At 52.8% G+C, this 25,963-nt stretch overlaps 1 protein-coding gene and 1 long non-coding RNA gene across 3 annotated transcripts in view; one reads left to right on the top strand and one right to left on the bottom strand.

The window, feature by feature from the left end:
- The window catches only part of LOC138850171 (uncharacterized), a 195,460-nt gene that overhangs the window by 27,672 nt on the left and 141,825 nt on the right, over positions 1-25,963 (bottom strand). The window lies entirely within an intron of this gene.
- Positions 1-25,963, top strand: part of FGF1 (fibroblast growth factor 1) — a 96,204-nt gene that overhangs the window by 21,607 nt on the left and 48,634 nt on the right. The gene's annotated exons all lie outside the window — the stretch shown is intronic.

Genomic DNA, 25,963 nt, shown 5'->3' with positions numbered 1-25,963 from the left:
CTCCTCTCTCTCGACGCCAGTAGCTTTCTCTGTTCTTTAAATCTTTGGGTGGGATCTGAGGCCAAATCCTCCATTTTTGTGGAATTTTTAGATCAGTAAGAAATAAAACGTGGGGGGAAAAGGTCAGAATTCTCAACTTTGATGGAGCTTGCTTCCACCGGGTGATCCCACTCGCCTACAACACTCAAAGGTGACTTTTTAAGCCTGAGCGGCCTGAACAGTGGGTCCCACAACCCACTCTGGGCACTGTGTATGTATTAACTCACTGAATTCCCCCAAGACTGAGCGGCCGGTGCCACCCTCAATCCTTGTTACAAGGAAGGAGTCGAGGCTTCCAGAGAAGGGGGTGACGTCATGTGTGAGGAGGCAGAGTCAGGCCCGGGAGGCTGCTCGACCTCCTAACCCACACCAGGGCCCCACCCCAGGGCCTGCTGCTGTCTGCTTCAGTGGCTACCGTGTCCTAAAGACTGCGTAGAGAGAGCTGAAGGAGATCATGGGAAATGTTAGTCAGGCAAGGAGATGAGAGAATCTGTCGTCCTTTGCATTCTGGGTTTTTTGTATTTCTTTGAATACACTGTGCCTGGTACATAGTCTGCACTCGAAATCTATTTGTTGAATGAAATTGTTGAGTTCGTAAGTGAATGTTATTTTAAAATTAATTGTGGATTAAGGAAAAGATTTCATTATGGGAAGTGTAAATTAAAATTTAGGATATTTTAGGAAAATAAAATCCTACCCATCATCCAGAGAGAGGCACTATTGAACTGCCGATAATGTTGATTTATACTTTCCAGTCTTCTCCTGTGTTTATGTCCATGTCTCTATGTCTGTTTATCTCCCTATGTATTTCTGCACACAAATGTGTATGTAACAAAAAGGGCATCATACTGTATTTTTAAGCTTTTAACTTGGTTTTCTCACTTAGCAGTGTATCACGAGCACTCCTCCTTCCATTTAATATTCTAAAGTAGAATTTTGAAGATGTGATCTATTTTGAATTGCCACGTAGTAACGGTGCACCCTGTGGGGTCCAGTGCGGGGCACAGGGAGCCGGCGTGGTCCAGGGCAGTCCCCTGTAATTTACTAAATGAGCTCTGCACCACCACATCTTCATCCGCGGCCACCACGATGAATAACGTTGGACCAAACAACTTCGATGGGACGTGCCTGAGTGGTGCCGTCGTCCTGTGTCTGGACATAGCCTGGGGGGCTTCCAGACAACAGAAGGGTGTTTCTCCCAGTTCTGCAGGCTGGGGAGGCCGGGTCAGGGCTCCCGCATATTGGGTATCTGCTGCGCGCTGCTGCCTGGTCCATAGACGGTGTTGTTTTGCCGTAACCTCACGTGGCGGAAAGGGCACGGGCTCTCTCTGGGGTCTCTTCTGCACGCTACTTATCCCATTCATGAGGACTCTGCCCTCGTGACCTAATCACCTCCCAATGCCGGGCTGGGGTTCAAGTTTCAGCAAGGGACTTGAGAGGATGCAGACATTCAGACAACAGCTATTCCATTAGAGTGACAAGGGGTCGAGCTCTGCATTTTCAACACCAAAGGAGGAGAGACCCAGCAGGGCCTCTGGACTGGGTCAGCTGGCGGCTGTCTTGCCCCTGCCCCACAGAACCACTTAAAGCTGAGCACACGCCATGCACCAAACTCCCCATTTTCCCAGCGCGGGCCATTAGTCATTCTCTCCAATATGTTTTTGGTGCAATTCTGCCACAACGGGGGTAGGTTAGGAAAAATCCCGTCTGTGACTAAAATGTGGTCCCAAAGTTAGACGACTGGGTTTAAAATCCAGCCCTACCCCCTTAGCAGCCTATGTGACCCCCCGCGAGTTCATGTCAAGCCTCAGTTTCCCCAGGAATTAGTGGCGCATACCCCAGAGGACGTAGTGAGCATTCTGCCCAGCATGGGACAAACACTCAGAAAATGTTTCGCACAGCTGTGAGGAAGGCAGGGCTTCAGAAAACACCATCCTGTCCTCCCTGCAGGATCTGAGGAAAACAAATTGCTAAAAATCACTCAAAATGCTGTATGGCTACATTACTCTGTTTTTGTTTTTTCCGCTGCGTCTCTTTTGCACACTACCTTGAGGATGTCAGAATTTGAAGCATTCAAGGCAATGAGCTCTCCTTTCCTTCCCTACCAAGAACCAGGCTTGGCCAGCGGCGCGGCTCAATAGGCTAATCCTCCACCTGTGGCACCGGCACACCGGGTTCTAGTCCAGGTCGGGGCACTGGATTCTGTCCCAGTTGCCCCTCTTCCAGGCCAGCTCTCTGCTGTGGCCAGGGAGTGCAGTGGAGGATGGCCCAAGTGCTAGGGCCCTGCACCCCATGGGAGACCAGGAGAAGCACCTGGCTCCTGCCTTCGGATCCGCGTGGTGCGCCAGCCGCAGTGCACCGGCCGCAGCAGCCATTGGTGGTGGGGGTGGTGGTGGTGAACCAATGGCAAAGGAAGACCTTTCTCTCGGTCTCTCCCTTTCTCACTGTCCACTCTGCCTATCAAAAAAAAAAAAAAAAGACCCAGGCTTGTTGGGCTAGAAGAAACGCTGCCGTGCACAGCAATGCCACTGTCCTCTCCGTTTGGCCAGCTGTGTTTTCTAAGTGTCTATGCTAAAATAGAAACACAGCAGCCTACGCGTGCACAGGCAAGGCGCGCACACACACACACACACACACAGCCTACAGTCCCAAACTGCCCTGTGTTCCACGACAACAGACAATGCCCAACCTCTCACACACAGACCACAGACAGGACCAACTTGACCCATACACTGTGTATCAGCTGTTAACACAGATGCCCTGCCACCATACGGCAGTGCTCATTGAGCCGCGCTGAACACATTTTTCGCACCTAAGTTTTCCTTATACACAGGGGAGGGGGAAGACGACAGTACATTCATCTGAGCTAAATACTGCCAGAGCCCGACTGGAGGGGCAGCAGAGGAAGCTGAGTGTGGAGACCCTTCTGCTCCTAACTCGTGGCTTGTGACACACATGAAAGTCCTGCGATTCCTCTGAACCCCAGTCACCAGCAGTGCAGGGGACAGGGCACTCTAGGGGCCTGGCCGTGCGTTTACGTTTCTACCTGTGGGAAATGCTCAGAAAAGTCTTTGTGGGTCACAGCGCATCTTCAATATCAAAATGGCCCTGGAGATCACAGATAACACACTTAATTGTGAGGCACCCTGGCAACAGCGCAAGGCAACCCCTGAAGTCATGACCAGCATGCGTGCCCTTGGCCTTGGCTCTCTGTCCCTGCCTCCTACCAAGAACCAAACATCCTCCTATAAGATGTTTCCAGAAGCATTTTCTGATCTCCCTTCTCCAAAATGCCCACTGGCTCCGCTATTACTGCCTGGAGAGAAAAGTCTCAATTCTGGGGAATGGCATTACTCAAGGTCATCCCTGATCTGACTCCAAATCAGCTCGCCCCCACCCTGGGCGCCCCTGCAGCCCCCACCCCTCAGCGGCCTGGGCCACTGGCACTGGGAGAAAACACCCTCCACGGCCCACTCCAGTCTTAGCTCAAGCGATGCCTCACTCCCACACTCACTGGGGAGAGCCCGTTTGCGCTCTGGCTGAGCCTCCCACAGAATCCCCTCAGCCCTCTTCCACTTCAGCCCACACCTGCCACCCTCACCCGTGGCACTTATCAAGGCTGTCATGCCATTTCCCCTTGAGCTTCTCTGCCCCTGTCAAGGGCAGGGAGCTTGTCTTCCTCAGCCTGAGTAGTCAGGACAGCAAAAGCAGCAGCTAGAATTATGAGATGCTGCAGCACGCATTTTCTTTATACGCCAGGCATGTGCTAAGGGCCTCACATGTGTTATTTCGGTGCATCCTTGTAACAAGCACACAGGTGGGCAGGATCCCTGACCCTGGCCCAGTTAAAGGAAGGAACTAGAACTGGCCTTTCAGATTTAAATTCAGGAAGCCGCACTCCAAAACTCCTGCCTTTAACCATGACGCCAATTTCACGCCCATACTGGGTCCAGCCAAACTGCCTGTACATGGGAGGTCCTTAATAGGGGTAGCTCAGTTAAGAGAACAGCCAAGAGCAGGCTGCCCAAGGTCATGGCCACTGAGACATGGTGAGAGCTGGGCTGTTAGCAGCCATGTCTTCTCCTCACTTACTAACAAGAAGAAAGGGGACAACCACTTTCAAAGGAAACCCACATTTTTGACCAACTTAATGGCAAGAGGTTGGGGGGCAGTGTGTTGGATCCAAATCAGCTGAGTCTAGTTGGATTTGGGTGATGACCTGCATACAGGAGCCAAAGCCAAGAACCTTCCTTTGATGGATACCAGTGTGTCTGCCCAGCCTGCAAGATCGCTGACAAGGGAATACCTCTCCCTCTGTCACTAGACCACACCTGCTTACTTTTTTTTAATGTTTTTATTTTCATCTATTTGAAAGGCAGAGTGAGAGAGATAAAGAGAGAGATCTTTCACTCACTAGTTCACTCCCTAAATGGTTGCAAGAGCCAGAGCTGGGTCAAACTGAAACCAGGAGCCCAAGACACCATCTCTCTCACATGGGTGGCAGGGCCCAAGCACTTGAGCCATCATCTGCTGCCTGCTGGGATGCATCAGCAGGGAGCTGGATCAGAAGCCGAGTAGCCAGGACTAAGTCGCACTCTGATATTGGATGTGGCCTCCCAAATGGTGGCTTAATCTGCTATACCACAACACCCTCTCCAAGCCTGGTTTGTTTGTTTTGTTTTTAAGATTAATTTTATTTATTTGAAAGGAAGAGTTACAGACAAGAGGGAGGGAGGGAGGGATGGAGGGAGCGAGTGAGCTAGCGAGCAAGTGAGCTCTTCCATTTGTCAGTTTACTCTCCAAATGGCCGCAACAGTGGAGCAGGCCAGGCTGAAGCCTGGAGCCAGGAGTTTCTTCAGTCTCCCACATGGGAGACCATCTTCTATTGATTTCCCAGGCCATAGCAGAGAACTGGATCAGACAAAGAGCAGCCAGGACTGGAACCGGCACCCACATGGGATGCTGGAACTGCAGGCAGTGGCTTTACCCACTATGCAACAGCACCAGCCCCAGGCATGTCCATTTCTTTAAGGAAGGGGAAGGGGGAGTAGTTAGGCCCCCAGGCCCTCTCCTGTGGACCTGCCCTGTCGACCCCACACTGACCTGCCTTTGTGAACACGGGCAGGAAGGCAGCCTCCTGGTCTTCTCAGGACAGTGCTCCTGGGTGGGCACTGTCCAGGTCAATGGCAGTGGGGCCAGCGGGGACAATTAGGACCAGTTGATTAGGAAGGGGAAAAGGTTGGCCTCCCAGGGAGCTGTACACAGACAGCAACCTCCAGGCCAGCCAGGGTGCTTCCTCCATTCCTCCCCACGTCAGGAACAGAGAGTGTGAACAGGGAAGGGCTGGCCCCAGAGAGCCTGGAGGACAAGGGCCAGAGTTTTGACCTTTCTGGGCCCCCAAAGCCTGCCGCATCTACAGCACGGTGCATTTGGAAATGAGAGGACAGCGTTCCCATCTCCCTTCTCCCTCTTCCTGCAGCCTGGAAAGGACTAAGGGATTGGTGGCATTTCCTTGGCTTATTTCTTTGCGTAGCTTCAGTTTGCCCTGCTCTACTGTAGACATCTTCATAGACAACACTGTCCTCTGGACCCTGGCTTAAACACTACATGTTTTGTGGGACCATGTCGGAGAACATGCAGACGTGGACAGACTGATGAATAAGTCAGTGTCGGGAATCTGGGCTGACCCCCTGTGCTTTCTAGACTCTGATTCAACCATGCCACACTGCTGTTGGATTGCATGAAATCCTACACCCCCATCCAGCCAGTTCGCTGCACTCTGCCTTTAAGATTTTTAAAGGAGTAGAAACACATTTTGAGAAGCTGGGACACTGGGGACAGATTCCTCAGACCGCAAAAGTCATTGGGTTGTTTTATAAATGCAATGAAAAGTCCTATTCCACAGTTCCCCCAGTAGCACCTGTCTGGCCCATGGTGCTGCTCCACATTCAGCCTCTTATGAACAGGACCTTAGGGTGGAGCCTGTGGCCAAGATTCATTCAATCAAGTCTGAGACTTCCATCAGATGGCATCCAGGGATGGCTGGTGCTACAGTGGAATCGCACCGCCATCCAAGGGGCAGGCAGAAGTCTGGGCCTTCCTCGCACTGGCTCTGATGCAGTGAGGCACAGCCTTAGAAGGGCAGACTGCAGGAAGTAGGGTCTAGGGAAAAAGCCACTGGCTCCAGCTTCAGTGCTCAGGAAATGATGAGAAACATCAGGGCCCAAGCAAAGAAGAGGCAATGCCCGTGTACCCGGGAGGCCCTGCACCTGGAGAGCTGGGGCTGGGAGAATCCCACTGTATCTGAACACACCGGGAGGCTCCTGGGGTGGGCACTGTCCATGTCGAAGGTGCAACGCCTGCTGGCCTTGACCGACAGTGCTAACTGCAGGGCTGAGAGGCCCTGTGCAGAGAACATCACTATATTTAGGTCGCCGAGTGTTCAGGGATCCAGTAAGGACAGGCAACAGCTAGCTGGGGCACAAGAGGAGACAGGAAGGCAGAGAGACAGAGAGGAGCTGTGTTGGGGGGAGGTCTTGGGTCATTAATTGACAGGGAAAACCCCAGCCAGGCCTTGCGGTGGCCTTTTCCAAGCAGGAGCACGCCAGCCCTCCCCAAGGTAAACAGCTACAGAAGTCCTGACAGAGAGCGCGCCAAGGGGGTGGGGAGCCTGGCTCAGACGGAGGACACCAGCGCAGCAGGGAGGGCAGGGGGACGGAGGGTGCAAGGTGAGATGGGCAGAAACCAAGGGGAGGTGGCCCCAATTCCATCCCAGGCAAGAGGGCTCACCTGGGCACTGGGACACTTCCCCGGAGAGCCTGAGAGGAGCGTTTGGTGGTGGGCTTCCCAAGATATTATATCTCAGGAATGCTAGCTCTTCCTATGAGGTATAATAAGGCAATGCTATTATGTTATAATGTGTCTCATCCACATCGTCATCTAACATTCACACAGTGTAGCACTGCACTCAACACTTTGTATAACTTTATCTCATTTTACTCTCCCAACAACCCTAGGGGTTTAGGTAGCATTGTCATCCCCATTCCAGAGAGGCACAGACTGAGGTTCAGCTGGCCCAAGTCTCAGGGCGAGCAGCACCCTGACTTAGCCCTTGGCTGACTCAGGGCCCTAGCTTCTACCCACCAGGGAAAAGCATTCACAGGCACAATGAGAGGAAGGGGCAGCGCCATGAACCCAACACAGGTACAACCACCACAAAGCACCCAACTGCCACTTACCCATATCCCCTCACATATTCCATCAAATTCATAAGATCTCCTACACCGTCGTCTTATGCATCACCAAGACATAAGATGCTGCCCAGCCTGACTGCGGAGATGTTGAAATGCTGCAGACTGTGCCTCTGAGGCATGATGCAACCATGGCAGGAGTTCAGTTCACCCCTACGATGGTGCTTTTGTAGCATCGCCAAGCTTTGCAGAGGGGGACACTGGGACTGCAGCAGGGAGTCTGCGACCATGGCAGCTGCAGAGTCTGGACTCATCCTCAGTGACTTCCTGGGCCCAAACCCCTGCCCTTGACCATCAGGGCACACAGGCGAGGAGGGAGAGGGGCCGGCTTTGTCATTTATTCCTTCTCATGGCCTTGGCCAACAAACACAACAGAGGTGCTAACTGCAGGATAGAGGGAGACTTGGCCTCTTTCTGCTCGTGGGCTCATCTGCAACTGGCTCACTTGGGGATGTCAAGCTCCCCTTTTGGATTCTGGGGATGCACCCTCTGGCAGTGAAATCAGGAGGTGCCATTCAAGAAGATCCTCGCAGTTCTGGTCTTCTGCTTCCCCATTCATAACCCTCCCCAGTCCAGGGTCTCTCTCCCTCTGCTCATCTCCCCCATTTCCCAAACTCCACTTGTGATCTGTGCCAGAGTTTTCAACATCATCCTTGACCTTGAACTTCATTCTTCCCACATCTTCCTGCCTCCTCCCATCTCGAGTGTCTCAATGCTTTGACCTCATCCTGTCTTCTTTAAGAACCTTATTCGCAACTTAATCACCACCTAGTCCTGTTCCCACCCCCTTCTCATTAAGACTTTCCTAGAATCCTGAACATTAAGATGAGATATTGGGCAAGAGAGAGGTGGAATAAAGAGTTTGTGTGTGTGGAGAAAAGCCAACTGGATGAGTTTCTTTGCTTTAATTTTCTACCTCGTTCCTCTATCACCCACTGGGCTGTGAATGTACAAGCCAGCTTCTTGGTTTCCCAACTTATGTCATCATCGTGTATCTTCTCGCCCTCTGTCTTGACCTCATGACAATCCTTCCCATAATTTTCCATGGTGATGAAGACGGATGGACTTTCATTAAATCTCCCCCAGTTCTTTTAAACACCCCTGTCCCCTCCCCTCCCAGCCTCTGAGTCATCCCTTCCCATCTCATCTCTTCTCGAAGCCTTCCCCAACACTGGGATGAAGGCTAGCACTTGGCACTTCCCCCTCTTCTGATTTGACGCCTACTTCAGCACCAGATTAAAATCACATCTTGGGAAATCATTCTGTTGGAAATGCTCATTTTCCTTTTTCTGGTCAACCTTCTTCTCACGCATCTTGTGTCCTGCAGCGCTTCTCTGATGGCCTGTACGATTATCTCAACTCGGCCCAACTTTCCCACAAAGCCCCACTAGAGGAATTGTAGAACATCTTGCAATTTCGATCCATGTAAACGCTGACTGCACGTTAGACGCGATGTGTTTTCAGTGCTTGAGGAAAGTGGGAGAGCTGCTCTGTATGGATCCCTGTGTCCCCAGGTCCCCTGGGGCAGAGATGTCTGCTTCGTCCATGCCCTCCATTCATGGAGGAGAACACAGGAAACAGGTGCTGCAGGAATGAATGACTGGCAGTCATGACTGGGCATGTGTGCCCGCCCAGGATGTGAGCTCCGTGAAGGCGTCCATTCACTCAACACATACTGATGGACAGCCGACTGCTGCCAGGCCTTGGGTTAAGCATGGTGGCCATAACGGTGAATAAAACAAACAAACCCTCGCCCTCTTGGAGCTTGCCCACTAATGGCAAAAGACCATTGAGGCCAGCGCCGCGGCTCAATAGGCTAATCCTCCGCCTGCGGCACCGGCACACCGGGTTCTAGTCCCGGACGGAGCACCGGATTCTGTCCCGGTTGCCCCTCTTCCAGTAAAGTTCTCTGCTGTGGCCAGGGAGGGCAGTGGAGGATGGCCCAAGTGCTTGGGCCCTGCACCCACATGGGAGACCAGGAGGAAGCACCTGGCTCCTGGCTTCAGATCAGCGCGGTGCGCCGGCCGCAGCATGCCAGCTACAGCGGCCATTGGAGGGTGAACCAACGAAAAAAGGGAAGACCTTTCTCTCTGTCTCTCTCTCTCACTGTCCACTCTGCCTGTCAAAAAAAAAAAAAAAAAAAAAAGGCCATAGAAAAGCCACTCTGTTAGCATCCGCCTACTGCTGGGCTCTAATACGTGTGCTGGGGACTCTTGAAATCACAGAATGTTGTATTCGTATTTGTTCTGGGAGAACCACGCAACTGGGAAAGAGGGAGACACTTAAGGTGGGGACATTTGGAAAAGACTTCATTGAAATATAATACACATAAAATTCACCCATTTAAAGTGTACAGTTCACCGGCTTTTGGTACATTTACAGAGTTGTACAACTGTTGCCACTAGCTAACTTCAGGGCATTTTCAACACCCTAGAAAAATCCCCATATGCATCAGCAGTCATGCCCTAGTCTGTCTCTCCCAGCCCCCAGCACTGCTCGTCTACTTTCTGACTCCACAGCTTGGCCTATTCTGGACATTTTGCAGAAATGGATCACACAACGCATGTCCCTTTGTCACCAGCTTCTCTCGCTTAGCATGATGTTCTCAAGGTGCATCCCCCTTGTTCTACGCAATTGCATTCTGTATGGCGGAACCATACTCCATTGTTTATCCATCATGTGGTGGACATTGGGGTTTGCTTCCAGGTTTTGGTTTTATGAGTAATTCTGCTCTGAGATTTATGTACTCACTTTTGTGGCAACATATGCTTTCCTTTCTCTTAGGTATACACATAGGTATGGGATTGCCAGGATGTATGGTAACTCTTAATCATTTGCCGGACCCCTAAACAATTTTTGCAAAAAGCATGCATCATTTTGCATTCCCACCAGTGATGTATGAGGGTTCTGATTTCCTCCTATCCTCATCAACACTTGCTATAACCTGCCTTTTGTACTCAAGTCACCTTGGTGGGTATGACGTGAGACTGTGCTTTTGATTTGCTTTTCCCTGATGGTTAATGATGCTGACTATCTTTTCATGTGGAGACAGCAATGCCTGTCTTATGCTTGTGAGGCAACTTCGGACTTGGTACCCAGCACAGCGCCTGTGTGTTGAAGGTGCTCCCTCCTCAGAGACTAGGCCAGGAGGCCTGTCACCTGGACTCAGAGAAGGAAAGGGAAAGGGAATGAAAGAGACACTTGGGTCAGCTGCTCAGATCTGGCGAGAGAGGATTTGCAAAATGGCTTGCATTCCCATTCAACACAGCCAGGACTGGGCCTGCAGATGGACGGGGGGCTTCTACCCTGTACAGGGGAGGCCAGACTGTTCTGGGGGTGAGTCCTGAAGACCATGTTGGAAAAGGGAGTGTGATTCGTGTCGGGGGAGGGACAGGAGGTAGCTCTGGCTTTAGAAACATCCTGCTGAGTTAGGGCAACGCTGGAGGCAGGCGGCCTTGCAACCTGGGGAGGCCCAGAGAGCAGAGAGCCTGTGCGGGTGTGGCCAGATGGTGCGTGGGTGTTCACTGCTGAGAAGACAGCTAGAGGCCACTGTGGGGTGACCCTGCCGAGAGGCCAGGGGCAGACCTCCTGTGCGAGGAGGCCCAGATCCATGGCCAGCAAGGCCTGGTCAGCCAAGGAGACGCCCTGGGCTCTGGCCCAGCCCACAGAGGCCAGCAGCCATAAGTTGAGTCATAAAGGCCAAGGGTGAGCGGCAACGGGGCAGGCAAAGGGATCCGTGCTGGAGATACTGGAGACTCGAGGACCTTGCACAAGGGATCTGAACTGCCCCCTTCCAGGGAGAGCCTGAGTGAGCACCACCTCTCCTACAGCCACCCACTCATCCATGTGTCCACTCGAGAGGAACAGGGAGGGCGGAGCACCACCTCACAGCACAGGCAACACTGACATTCACACACTCGCGTGGTTTTGGCTATTTAACGGGGCAGCTGCTGTGAGGACGCCCACCTCACAAACTGGGATGAAGTGCCGTCCAGGCAGGGTGGGGCAGAACAAGGCACCACTGTGGATGGCTACTCAGCAGTGAACACGCCCACACCGGGCTGGGGCTGGACATGGTCCCACAGGCATGGCTGTGCCTCTCGGGAGCTGCCCTGGAGCCAAGGAGCTCCCAGGGGAGAGACTTCCTCTCCTTCCACCAGAGAGTGCAAGGTGCATGTCCAGGGCCACCTCTGGCTGTGGTTCTCTCGGAAGCATTTGGATGCACCAGGCCAAAGAGATGCTGCCTCCAACTCTGGCGCCTACTGCTTCTGGGCCCTTACTTTGTTCCAGGCACTGTGCTGGCTGCTCACATGTGCCCAGCCAGCCTCTGAAAGTGGGTACTGTTGTTGCTCCCATTTTACAAGTAATGAAACTAAGGGCTTGGTGATGCCTCCTGGATCTACTAAGTGGCTGGACCAGTATTTGAATCCAGTGATTTAACTGCGAAGACCGGGCACCTAACTGTACACCACCTGTCATTACTCTGCGTAGTTTCCCTTTAGAATGGAAACAAGATCCTGTAAAGATCTAAGCATTAAACACAACTCTAAAAGTGCCCATGTCACAATCCTAAGGAAGGTTTGCCACGTAAGCAAAGTGGTGGAAACCTGAGTGAGGACTTGTTCCAGCCTTTCTTCCCCAACTCAAGCCAATGCCAGTAAACTCAAAGCTTGAGCATTGTTGGTTATACAACTGTTCCCCCCCAAAACTGCATCCAGCTAAACTCAAACAGCGTATGTTTCCATCCCTCTATCCATTCTTCCACCCCTCCAGCCACACAGCCATATATTCACCCATCCATGTTCATTCATCCACCCATCCATTCAGCTTTGTCATTTCATAATTACTGAGCCTACTACGTGCCAGGCACCAGAGACTCAAACGAACAGGCAGTGGCTCCTGCTGAGGGGTTCACAATCAGAGCAGAAGCGCCCCTCTCCCCCAGCACAGTGCACCCACGTGCTGGGAGACTGACACTGTATCACCCGCTTTCAGGTCTCAGCTTAAATGTCACCTTCCCAAGGAGATACCTGTCGGCCTGACCCTTTGTTCTCTGCCTTGGCTCCTTGATACTAAAGGAATAACCTTCAAAGGATATCCTGCAGTTTTTCTTTCACTGTCTTTAATACGTGTGTGTGAGTCTCTGTGTGTGTGTCTGTGTGTGTGTGTGTGTGTTTGTAAAGTTCCATTGTGACAAGGGCCCACAATGGCAGGGACTACAACTAACTCATTCATAAAAGTATCTGCAAGGCCTGGCACCCAGTGGGTGCTTCCTTTGCTGCCTGAGTGAATTAGGCTGCAACCAGATCATAAAGAGCCTTGACTGCTAAGCTAAGGGGTTTGGCCTTTTCCCTGAAGGCAGTGAGGAACAAAGAAATCTGACCAAGGGCGAGGCACTGTTCTGATTCTGGAGGACAAGGCTGGAGACAGGACGAGGTGAGAAAAGTAAGCTGCAGAGAGCAAACTGAGAACTGCGCTGGCTGAGGGCTGAGAATCTGCTGGCCTGAACTAGGACTGGGGGGTAAGGGGAGGGAATGCGAAGGGGAAGGGGAGGGCATTGCAGAGAAGGGGAGGGGCCGAATCACGGGGAGGTGCTGGGGGCAGTGAGGGGTAGGGAGCGTGACGGACAGCGGGGGCTCGGGCCACATCACCCTCTCTGCGCCGTCATTAATGAAGCAGTGAGAGTGGACAGAGGGGACAGGGACGGGGACAGGGACATCTGCCGCAGACAGATGTATTCAGGAAGGTTTCTTGGAGGACAGGAGCTGTGACCGTGAGGAGGGGCTGGGAGACACGGTGAACCCAGAGGCAGACAAGGACAGCCAGAGACAGCAAACACCAGGACACTTCAAAAGGTGGCCGGCCGGCCGGCGCAGTGGCTCACTAGGCTAATCCTCCGCCTTGCGGTGCTGGCACACCAGGTTCTAGTCCCGGTCGGGGCGCCAGATTCTGTCCCGGTTGCCCCTCTTCCAGGCCAGCTCTCTGCTGTGGCCAGGGAGTGCAGTGGAGGATGGCCTAAGTGCTTGGGCCCTGCACCCCATGGGAGACCAGGAGAAGTACCTGGCTCCTGCCATTGGATCAGCGCGGTGCACCGGCAGCAGCGCGCTGGACGCGGCGGCCATTGGAGGGTGAACCAACGGCAAAGGAAGACCTTTCTCTCTGTCTCTCTCTCTCTCACTGTCCACTCTGCCTGTCAAAAAAAAAAAAAAAAAAAAGGTGGCCGGAGAAATGGAATTAAAAGAGAAGTTTAGGGGCGGCGTTGTGGTGTAGTGGGTAAAGCCACCGCCTGGGGCACTAGCACGTCACCCATATGGGCGCTGTGTTGAGTCCTGGCTGCTTCTCTTTCCATCCAGCTCCTTTTTTTTTTTTTTTTTTTTTGAAAGCTTTTATTTAATAAATATAAATTTCATAGGCACAGCTTTAGGAAAATAGCAGCTCTCCCCCCCATACCCGCCCTCCCACCCCCACTCCCATCCCACCTCCTACTCCCTCTCCCATCCCATTCTTCATCAAGATTCATTTTTAATTATCTTTATATACAGAAGACCAACTCTATAGTAAGTAAAGATTTCAACAGTTTGCACCCACACAGACACACAAAGTATGAAGTACTGTTTGAAGACTAGTTTTACTGTTAATTCTCATAGTACAACACATTAAGGACAGAGGTCCTACATGGGGAGCAAGCGCACAGTGACTCCTGTGTTGATTTAATAAGTGACACTCTTATGACGTCAGTAATCACCCGAGGCTCTTGTCATGAGCTGCCAAGGCTAAGGAAGCCTTTTGAGTCCACAGACTCCGTCAATATTTAGATACCCATCCAGCTCCTTTCTAATGCACCTGGAAAAGCAGAGGAAGACAGCCCAAGTGCTTGGGCCCCTGCACCCTGTATGAAAATTCTGACTTCTGCTTTCCACCTAGCCCAGTGCTGGCCATTGTGGCCACCCAGGGAATGAATCAGAGGAAGATCCCCCTCTCTCTGTAACTCTGACTTTCAAATAGATAAATCTTTGCACCCCCCCAAAATATTGCCATTAAAAAATAAGTTTATATTAATGCAAAAAAGTTCTGCAATCTATGCATAATTTTTTCATCACACACATATTCCATGAACTTTTTGAAGTCCCCTTGTACTTTAAGAGAGGTGGCTGAGGACAGGCCCTGGGGCCACTTCAAAGGGTGACTGAAGGAAAAGGAGCCAGGGCAGGACGCTAAGCAGATGAGAAAGGAGACCTCCCCCCACCCCACCCCACCCCAGGGCCAGGGCACGTGCTGACACCAGAGTGAGGGCTGTGTAGCCTGCGGTTGAGCTGCTCTGCTCGCTGGGGCTTGGGATCCACTGAGAGTAGAGAGACCCGGTCTCAGGCTGCACCCAGCCCGGATGAGCAGTGCTGCAGGCAGGTCTTCTGGTGGTTACACGGCAGCTGGACAGCGGAACTGGACGCAAGAGCCCCCTCCCAGTAAAAGCCAAATCAGTTAAGAACAGAATGCACGCCTGACCAAGGGCAGCTACAGGCCACGGCACCCCGGGTGTGGGAGGAGCCTGCAGCACTTCCACGGCTGGGCTGGGCTGGAGGCGGGGCCGTGCAGAGCCGCTGAGCGAGGCTGGAGCAAGAGCGCCCCCGGCGGCGAGGAGGCGCCCTGCGCAGAAACTTGGGACTAGAAGCAGAGGTCCAGCCAACAGCCGCTGCGCTCTCTCCAGCAACATTTCCACGAGTTATCTCCTTTCCCTTTTAACTAGACAAAGCCCTGCAGTGACCAGATCCAGTGCGAATTGGCCCTCCCCCACCCCAGCCACTCCCCCAGAGACCATCCCATTTTTTCCCCCAGGTTTCCATCGGTGTCTCCACCCAGGACTGCAGCAATCAGTGCTGGGATACACCCCGCCTTCCAGGCACACCTGCACACCGCCGGCTCGCTCTCTCTTCCACGGCCGCTGGGAGTCTGCTTGGCTGCTCTTCCTTCATACTCTGAGAACCAGAATGCAGGGAAGACAACCCTTTTCCCAGCAAGCTTTGTCCACAGAACACAAGGCTGTCAAGCGCCCCGGCCCGAGGAATCCACAGTTTTCTTTCTCAACAAGATGCTGTAGGGCGTCAGTATCTGAGCACAAGGAACCCTTATTAACCGAATAAAGCTGGATCAACCACACTCAAAGAGATAAAAGAACAGTTTACCCTCCCCAGCTTCACCATCTAGCTCCTCCACTTTTATTTGTATGATATAATATGTATAAGTCAATATTTGAAGAGTTTAGCAATCCCAGGGCACAACAAGACCTGTTACAAGGATCACGGGGTGGGAAGTTTGTTCACAGATTTTTGGGAGACCAAAGGCTGAAGTCCATTAAAAAAAACTTTTTAAAAATATGATTATACCAGGAGGCTTCAGAAAATTCATGGAAAATGAGCATTCTCTTTTAATTCCACTTTTCCTTGAACTTTCAAAGCCCTCTTTAATCTGCGAGGTCATCAGCTTGATTATATTTTTAGAAGCTCGTTCTTGGGTACAGAGCAGGGAAAATTCTCTCTCATCCTGCAGAGAGCACAAAAACCTGCATGGGAAAAACAGATGATTCTACAGCTCTGCTGAGTGCGCCATCACCGCAGGCACACTTGGCTCAGTGCGCCCTCTCCTGGCTCCAGGTTCCATTGCACGCGCCCGAGGCCAGCCCAGCCCGCAGACAAGTCTCCAATTCCCACATCAACAGATCTTTTGAGTTTCTTCTTCTGTAACCACTGAAACCCCAGGATGTTCTCTCTCAATATTTGTGCTATATTTTCAGGACACATGGGGTTCTGCCACTTCGTGTAGAATGACTGTGCTGGTTTTCTTTCTTTTCTCTCTCTCCCTTCCTAGATTTATTTGAAAGGCAGAGTTACACAGAGAAGGACAGACAGAGAGATCTTCCATCTGCTGGTTCACTCCCCAAATGGCAATGGCCAGAGCTGGGCCAGGCCAGAGTCAGGAGTCTGAAACTCCATTACAGTCTCTCATGTGGGTTCAGAGGTGCAAGGACTTAGGCCATCTTCCACTGCTTCCCCAGGCACATTAGCAGGGAGCTGGATTGGAAATGGAGCGCTGGGACTCAAACCCGTGCTTACATGGAATGCCAGTATCACAGGTGGTGGCTTCATTACTTTCTTTTCTTCAATTCTTCTTGGATCTGAGTTAGGGGGACAACATGTATATTTTTTAACTTTCTGGGATAAACTGCATGATTCTGGATATGTGGTAACTAGTTCTAAAGTCAAAGTGGAGCAGCAAACATTATCCAATGCATTGGAGCCAGGTGTGGCTGAGATAGAGGTTTTTTTGTCCACCTTGGGAAGTTGTCAGGACCGTAAGCCAGCCTCCTATTTCCTGCATTCACTTAACATTTTTCTGGGTACTTGTTGGGCACCAGCGAGTGTGCCAGGAGCAGGTCTCCGTGGTGAGCAAGACCAGGACGGCACTACCTTAATCGTTGCAGACACAGAGCTAAGGCACCCCAGAGAGTTCCTTCAAATGACCTGTTAATCCATCTTGTAGGTTCATCTCTCAACTGAGAAACTGGCACTTTCTGAGACCCTCAAAGGGCTATTCAACCCTCCAGGGAACACGCTCATGACCTGTTGTGATGGGAAGGAGGAAGAAGCTTGAAAGAAAACCGTTTTTCCAAATAACTGCCTGTTCTCCTTGGAGCTGGGTGGCCCCTGTGGGAGCCTGTGGTTACCTGGCAGCATCGCATCACCCCTGCTGGCTGGGCCCAGGCTTGGAGCCCCCCGCTTGCTTTCTGCCCCTCTCCTGCTATGGGTGGAAGAGAAGCTGACCTCTCCCTCTCCCTCTCTCCCCCTCCATTGGATCTGGAAGCCCTGAGGCCCAGCGGCCAGACAGAGGAGATGCACAGGTCCTGGAAGGGGTGGCTCCAGAGAGGGAGTGCCCCCTTGTAATCAGGCCACGACTGGAGCCGGTGGCTGATAGCGCTGGCAGATGAGCCAGCCGGTGTCATCCCAGAGAGATAAGGAAAGCATCCAAGGCCAAGGGCTGTAAGAAACCAAATTCCAATGCAACATCCGATGAGATTCCATGAGTTATTTATGCCCTGACTTTTACTAAACTTGAGATGAACCTTGCAGGGGCAGACCTTTCTTCCTCACTTCTCTTAGATTTACAACCATATGCGATGGCACTTCAGAAAGTTCATGTCTAAATGGAATTAACAGATAACATTATCTTGGAGCAAAAGGTTTTGAAATCCATGCAAAAGGTTTTTTCAAAATATGCATTTTCCGGCCGGCACCGTGGCTCAATAGGCTAATCCTCCACCTTGCGGCGCCGGCACACCGGGTTCTAGTCCCGGTTGGGGCGCCGGATTCTGTCCTGGTTGCCCCTCTTCCAGGCCAGCTCTCTGCTATGGCCAGGGAGTGCAGTGGAGGATGGCCCAAGTGCTTGGGCCCTGCACCCCATGGGAGACCAGGAAAAAGCACCTGGCTCCTGGCTCCTGCCATCGGATCAGTGCGGTGCGCCGGCTGCAGCGGCGGCCATTGGAGGGTGAACCAACGGCAAAGGAAGACCTTTCTCTCTCTGTCTCTCTCTCTCTCACTGTCCACTCTGCCTGTCAAAAAAATAAAATAAAAATAAAAAAAAAATATGCATTTTCCATGAATATTTTGAAGACCCCTCTTATGCATGGATTTCAATATATTTTGAGGTGCCCAAATGACCTGTTAATTCTATTCTCCATGAACTTTTGACAAACCCTTGTATGCACCTCCTGGGGAAAGTCACAGTCGATTCTACAATGCAAAGTTCAATGGAGTATCCATTAGTTCATTGTAAATACACTGCACTTTTCAGAAAGTTAACATTCTCTCTAACATCACTCCCAATTTCCAAGAGGCTGGTCCAGAAGGATTGTTTTTGGTGGGCTTGCTCCATCGAAAGCACCCACATGTCGTGGTGCCTTCTGTCAAGTTACACGGTTCGGTTAAATCTAGTTCATTCAGTTCAATGCACCAAGCTGTTACCGAGCTGAGCACTGTGTTAAGAGAAAGATCGAGACACGGCCCTCAGGAAACGCAGAGGCCAGGGGATGAGCGAGATGCAGGAAGAGATTACTGAAGTCCAGCACGGTAAGTGTGCAGAGAGCTGAGAGCAGCGCCCAAGGCTGCACTTCCAAGCCTCTGCCCTCGGGGAGTCACGGTCTGAGACACAGCCAGGTGTTAACTGGCAGATTGAGCAATAAAACCAGGATTTAACCTCAGAGCAGCGCCGTGGAGCAGAGGCAAGGGGCACCACAAGAGCTTTAACGGGACATCTGGCCAAGGTGGCTGGGGTCCAAGAGGGTAGCCTTGAAGAAGTCACAGTGGAGACAGGACAGACGGGTCAGGGGGACTCAGCCAGAGAGTTCGGGCACAGAGTGTGCAAAAGGCCTGTGGCAGGAGGGCACGTGATGTGTGCCCACGCCACCAGTCTACGGCCGGGGTGGCCAGAGCACAGGGCTGGAAGAGAAAGTGGGCAGCTGCCTGGAGAGGTGGGCAGGGCTGGGCCCCACCCGGAGTCTGCTTGACCCTGACCTTCACTTCTGAGTGCTCACTTCCTCGTCTGACCCTCCAAGGGGTCAGCACAGCACCTACCTCGTGGGATAGGCGAGTCCATTTGGGCACAGCACTAGAGGTGGGTGCTGTCCCCTCACCTGCTTGGACAATTGCAGTCATGACCCCCGCCATTCCCACCAGGTGCAGCCGGGCCAGGGCTGATGTTGCCTTTGAATAATCTGCCCTGGCTATGTGGGCACCGTTTTCAGAGAGGTCTCCGAAGCCACAGAAATTAGCGTGAGCTGCTGTAAAGGTAACCACGGGCTTTCTGGAGACATTCTGAATGAATGACTGGCTGGGCTGCTGACCACAGGGCTCACAAACAACCACCAAGAGCTTCTCCCCAAATACCCAGAAAAAACACGAGACGGAGGAAGGAGGACAGAGCCTCCCGAGAGAAGGCTGCCTATAAATGGAAAATTACACCGAGAGAAAACAAATCCTATTTGATGTCAACCCATTTTTGACTCTGTCTGGAAATCCAGGGCAGAAGGAAGTGGAGGGGACAGGGAGTGAGCAGCTGCGCCCAGGCTGAGTCTGCCCGCCGGGGACCGGCCAGGACACGTGTGTGCACGCTGACGCGGCGGCCGCCGCAGCGCCCACACCTCTGGCCAGATGCTCCCAGGGCTGCTTCTGTGCGGCGCAGGGTGCCAGCCTTCCAGTGTGGGCCTCTGGGCTGAGATGGGCACAGGCAGCATGGGGAGAGGCGTTGGAGCAGAGACTGCTGCGGCTCCTGGGGCCCTCTGTCACCTAGGACGGTACGCAGAAGGGTCCTGGTGACACTGAGTGGAACAACCCACCTGCTAGCTGTTTGCTCAGTGGTCGTCAGGGCTCTGCACAGCGTCCCAGAGTGGCAGGGCCCCAGGCTGTTACTCCTGGTTCCACGACCCATCTGCACCGGGCAGTTTCGCAACAGCTTGGGGCCGAGTATTGCTCGCCAGAGAAGAACTATGGTCTTGCCATTCAAAATGTTAGCAATAAGAAATAGGCGCCATCTGGTGACATGTTTCTACTATGTGCAAACACAGCTAAGCACTTTCCTGGGAGGTCATAACCCAAATACCTAACATTTCACTCAGCACCGGGCTGCACATGCGACAGGGGTCCTGTAGGATCACATGGTGCCGGTTTTGGTTTGCGCAAGTTTGCACTACGATGTCCCCGCTATCATGAAATCACCCAGTGACGCGTTCCTCAGAATACACCCTGTCGTTAAGCACGACTGTCCCGAGGCCCCAGGTCAGAACGCCTGGGTTCCAATCCCAGATCCACCCCTTCCGAGCCGGGTGGCCTTCAGCCACTGCTCCCCCTGCAGGGCTGTCGCTTCCTCAGCTGTGCAATGCGGGAGTCCGGAATACCCGAATTGCAGGCTTCAGGAAGGCCTGGGTGCCGAAAGCGGCGCCGGACGGACTGCCCGGGCTGGGCACCCTCTGAATGTTCACGCACGCTGTTGTTGCTGGCACTCTGCTCGTGCTACCCAGCTGCCTCCCCACGCTAGCACAGCCCTGAAAACTGTGTCGAGAAAGGGGTTGCCTGTCCCCGTAATGGAATAATACTCAGCACTAAAAAAGAGACGAGGGAGCAACCCACGGACAGACACAGAGGAGTCTGAAATGCTCACTGCTAGGTGAAGGAAGTGCACCTGAAAGGCTATGGGTGTCTGGTCTATGTGAGCTGACAAATCCCCGGAAACAGGGAAAGCCCCAGAGGCCTCCAGGGCGGAGGAGGAAGGGAGCGATGGACAGCCAGCATGCAGGATTCTTTGGGCAATGGCCTACTCAGCGTGGTTAGTCAGCGATCACTTGCATTTGTCCAACCCCAGAGAGAGAGACCCCTAACAGAAGCACGGACTTGCATCATAATCATGGGTCCTTCCAGGCTCAGGGACTGCAACACGTGTGCCAGTCTGACGGGGGAGGGTGACAGTGGAGGAGGCTTCGAGGAGGGGAATGGGAGGAGGGAGAGTAAACTCTGTACTTTCAGCTCAATTCTGCTGTGGACCTAAAGCTGCTCTAGAATAGACAGTCCATTCATTTTACAAAAAAATAAAGATTAAGTGACCCAGCTAAAGCGAAGTCACCGAACTGAGGGTCTTGCTCCCTGCCCTCAGCTGCTGTAGTGGACTCAGGTGCTGTGGCTGAAGACGCATCCAAGGAGTGGGGGTGGTTAAGAATCAGAGAGAAAAGCCATGGTGCCTCTGGGATGTCACTGTCGGTCCCCTGGGCCCCAGGCTGGCTTGCCCAGCCCGGCTGCCTTTCCTGAAGCCACCAGCTCCAGCCTTCTCTGAGCAAAGGTGCTGGTGAGAGGGAGGCGTGGGAGCCGCCTCTGTGTTGCCTCCCACGGACACTCGCCGAGCTCCTCGGCAGAGCACGCCAGCAGCGAGCGTGTCTGTGTTCAACCGGACATGCACTTACAGTTCGATGTCCACCCCCGACTCAGCCCCCCCCCACACCTTCCACTTGCAGGCATTTCTCGACTTTGCATCTCAGAGCTGATTGTCATACATGAGAAAAATGGAGGGGCCAAGGACCGCGTGCTTGAGATTTCTATCAACAAAACAGTGTGCAAGCAAGATGCCATTACCGTACAAACACGGAGGCTCTGCGCCAAACCCTGCAGAGTGCACACACATTGCTTGGAAGGGTGACACACAATGCCTGCCATTGTCATCGCGACCAGTCACATAGCAAGCCACAGATGCCGGGCTGCGCAGCCTGGCTGCCTCCAGCACGACACTGTCCACACGTGGTGAGTGAGCAAAGGAGAGCTCAGAGAGGTTCCACGGGTTCCCAAGAGCACACAGTCCCTCAGTGAGCGCGGGGCGGGGGGTGGGGGGCGCTCTCTGAGGCCAGGGCTGCAGAAATCCATCTTTAAACCATCTTTAAACTGCCACGTTCCTCTGCTGTCCTTTCAAGCTCTCACCGTCTGTCTCTTCTATAGATGACAGAATGCAGACGCCATGCCCCAGCACAGTGCCCGGCACACGGGAGCTGCCACTCAACGTGACTCACCAGCCCCCCTCCCCCCTCCCGCAGGCCCCTTCCCCTGCCATCCCCCTGCTCCTCCTCCCCCAGCCCCTCCGCAAGGGAAACCGGCTGTCTTCGCAGGGCCTCACAAACTGGAGAATGCCTCGGAATCACCAGGGACTGCTCAGCGCTAGTCGGGAAGTCTGACGTTGGCACAGGGGTCTGTATTTGGAAACAATATCCCATGTAACTATGATTTTTAGTGCTCCTTGAATCATACTTTGAGAAACACTAAAATCTGTCTTATAAAATGCCTGTGAAAACGCAGATGGCAGACACTCTGGAAGCTCAACACGCGAGATAATGAAGAGCACATCTCATCACACATAAGCATGTTTATGGCACAAGATACGGGAACCGTGAAGAAGCAAGGGCAAGGGCTGCGCACAGCAGCTGCAACGCCACGCAGGACGCCACCTGTGATGTGGTTCCACATCTGGTTCCATTCCTTGCTCCGCTTCTAATCCAGTTTCCTGCTACGTGCACCCTGTGAGACAGCAGCGTTGGCTGAAGTACTTCAGCCCCTGCCACCCACATGGGAAACCCAGATGGAGCTCCTGGCTCCTGGCTTTGGCCTTGGCTGTTGTGGCCATTTAGGGAGTGAACCAGCAGAAAGAAGATCTCTGTCTTTCTGTCCCTCTGTCTGTCTGTCTTGCTGCCTTTCAAAGAAAGGCAGACAAATAAAACTTCAACAACCAGAATTAGAAGTAAAATAAATAGTCCTCCCCAGAGATCATTCTAAATATATGCAAGCTATTTGTAACATTAGAATTTACTGATAGTAGTTATCACAATGACCCCAGATGATGTGTGGACATGGGTAGACCTCAGAAATAATGTAGGTCAGCGCCGCGGCTCACTAGGCTAATCCTCCGCCTCGCGGCACTGGCACACCGGGTTCTAGTCCTGGTCAGGGCTCCAGATTCTGTCCCGGTTGCCCCTCTTCCAGGCCAGCTCTCTGCTGTGGCCAGGGAGTGCGGTGGAGGATGGCCCGAGTGCTTGGGCCCTGCACCCCATGGGAGACCAGGAGAAGTACCTGGCTCCTGGCTTCGGATCAGCGCAGTGCGCCGGCCGTAGCGCGCCGGCCGTGGCAGCCATTGGAGGGTGAACCAACTGCAAAAAAGGAAGACCTTTCTCTCTGTCTCTCTCTCTCACTGTCCACTCTGCCTGTCAAAAAAAAAAAATATAATAATAATGTAGACTGAATCAAGAAATAGCTGAGCCGCACAGAGAGAGTGCACTGCTAATACACGCAGCACCCACAATTCCTAGTGCTGGCTGCTTCAGAGGAAGAGGGGGGAATGCTTGGAAAAAGGGAACTGGGGGGATTTCCACCTGCCCTCACGCTTCATGTCATATAAAGATCTCCTGTTAGCTAGGAGAAAAAGCATTGATGCTCGTTAAATCCAAGCAGACTCAACGCAGGTGTGCTTTTCTTGTCATTTTTGCTTTTCTTAAATTAAAACAAAGCAAAACGGGCCCTTGCCCCCAGGTCACGCTGCCACTATATTGGTTAGTGGCCCAGATCCCTCGATGCCTTCACAAGCAGACAGATCTCGCCCTGGTTCTTCGCCTGTTGTCTCCCTCCTCCTCCAGATCCGTCAGATCCGTCGGTCCCCTCCCCTCTTCACTCTGTGCAGCCCCTTTCCTGGAGGTTTCTTAGCTGTCGACAAACATCCTCGAAGGTCTCGCGTGAGGAGTGAGAGTGGAGAGGAGCTTGGACGCTGGATATGGGGCTACGGTCTGCTGGGACCCCAGCACTTCCTGGGAAGCTGGGTACACTCTGTCCCTCTGTAGGGCAGAGATACGGGCTTTGTTCCCTGTCCACGGGGGGGGGGGGGACCCTCTACGTGATTCTAGCAAAGACAAAGGAATGACAGGACACAGAAGTTTACTAACACACGCTCGTGCATGCACGTGGGAGCACCTGGAGATGAGCACCTCAAAGAGTGGCCAGAACCCGGGCGCATGCGGCAGCAGCTTAACCCAAAGACAAGAGCCTCCCAGAGAAGCGACAGGCAGAGGAGGAGGGCTCTGAGTCTCTGGGGCAGCGAAGTGTGGGGAGGCGAACACAGAGGAGGAACTAACGGGGATGAGGTTTAGGTAGTCAGTTCTGGGGATTGACTTCCGTCCAGGGCACCCTGGCCAATGTATGCCCTGCTTGGAGGCCAGCTGGGAGAGGACAGAGGGCTCTAGCTGCTTCTTGTCTTTGGCTCAAAATAATCAGTACACCAAGGGGGCACATTAGGGGTGGCAAATTCCAGTATCCTCCACCTCCAACTCTTCCCATCATCTTACGCCTTTCCTCCCCTCTCCTCTCCCCGCATCACCACCTTCTCATCTCAAGGTCATTTCCTGGTCTTTGTGTCCCTTGACTTTTCTGCAGAAGCTGGCACTTCTGGTCACCCTGTTCTCTCCTGCTCTGGCTTTTGTAATCTTTCTTTATATATGGCCAGCCTCTCTCCCTCTCTCTCAGGGCCACCCAATGGCTCACAAGCTCCGTCTTCTCTTCCCTGCTCCATCGACGACCTCCTCCACCCCCCGAGCATCATGGTGGAGGTGCTCACATCCTCTTCTGGCCTTCTCCTTGGCTCACAGCCATGTTTCCCCACCTGAGGGACATGCTCAGCCCTGTCTCATGAGGATGGAACACACTCCACCTGCCAAGTTCAAAGCATGCAGACAGGGACTCTGCGCCTCCGTTAGATGAGTGCATACCGGCCATGAGAGGAATCTTGGTGAACATCCAAGGAAGACCTTTTAGCCGATGTGCCATCGTCAGGAGATGGATAAGCAAGCATCCAAGGGAAGGGGAACATCTCCGGCCAAGGGAACCGTGTTTCCACAGAGGTAATGTGGCAGGTGCATGCTTGGCAAAGATCAAGGAACAGAAGCAGCCCCACAGAGTAGGCTGAGCACAGTAGGAAGCGGGGAGAGGACAGTGATGAGCCAAGGAGAAGCTGGAGCTTGACCGAGAAGAGTCCATGGGGCAAAGTCAGGACTGCAGGTTTCCTTTCAAGAGCAGTGAGAAGCCACTGAGGATTTTAACCCAGCAAGAAAACATGGCCTGACTTCAGCAAGCTGCTGTAGGAAAGCCAGCACTGAAGCCAGGAGACAGGAAACGAAAACGACTGTGGCTTGGAACACAGTGGTAGCAAAGGAGCAGGCGGAACTGGCCAGACTGATCACGTATGTTGGAGACAGAACTACAGAACTCGCAGGCTGATGGGACGGGGGTAGGTGAGGGAGAAAAAAATCAAACATGGTTTTAGGCTTGGGCCTCAGGGACCATTCCCTTTCAAACAAGACGCCTTGTGACATTTGTCACATATTTTATTCAAGCCACTTATATGTATTTCATTCCTGTGCTGGGCAAGGAGTTCTAGGAGAGCAGAGCTTGTGTCCTATTCTTTTCTAAACAATATCTTCCGCAGCATCCAGATATGTGCTCCGCACCTAGAAGGCTACTCACGCACAGCGCTGAGTAAATGAATGACCGGGATGTGTCCCGAGATGATCGTCTGAGGTTAACCCAGTCATCGGCGGTCAGAGGTGGGAGATATTCTTATCCCTGGAGTGACTGATGGCTGCTGTGCCACGGGGCACTCGCACAGAACTACCCAGGGCAGGGCTGCAGGCTGAGAAACCCAGCAACTCCAGTCCCCCTAAGCGTGAGGTGCTGGAGATGAGCTAATTGGAAGGCGTAGCTCAAGGCCCTTCTGTGAGTGAGCCGTCTGCAGGATTGTGAGCCCCGGGAGCAAGGATGCACTCGTCTGTCATCAGGGAACACTCAACTCATTGTGTCGGGCCCCACCCGCCCGTTGTTTTATTGTCTGCCCTTCACCGTGAGTAATGTCACTTTCCATTTTAAGCTGGAAGCTTCGGGAGATGACCGTGTTCTAAGACAGAGTTTCAAGCTAAGAGCTGCCTTGGGGATTACTCACCCACTTCGAGATGCGGCCAACAGTGCGCCCTCCCACTCAGGAAGCTGTGGGAAGACCTCCTTCCTTGCCAAAGCCTAAAGGAAATCTGGTTTTCCCTGGAATCAGACCAGGAATAGGGCCAG

The sequence above is a fragment of the Oryctolagus cuniculus genome, chromosome 6 (genome assembly GCF_964237555.1).
Source record: "Oryctolagus cuniculus chromosome 6, mOryCun1.1, whole genome shotgun sequence".
Lineage (NCBI taxonomy): Eukaryota > Metazoa > Chordata > Mammalia > Lagomorpha > Leporidae > Oryctolagus > Oryctolagus cuniculus.
This window is presented reverse-complemented; position numbering and strand designations above follow the sequence as displayed.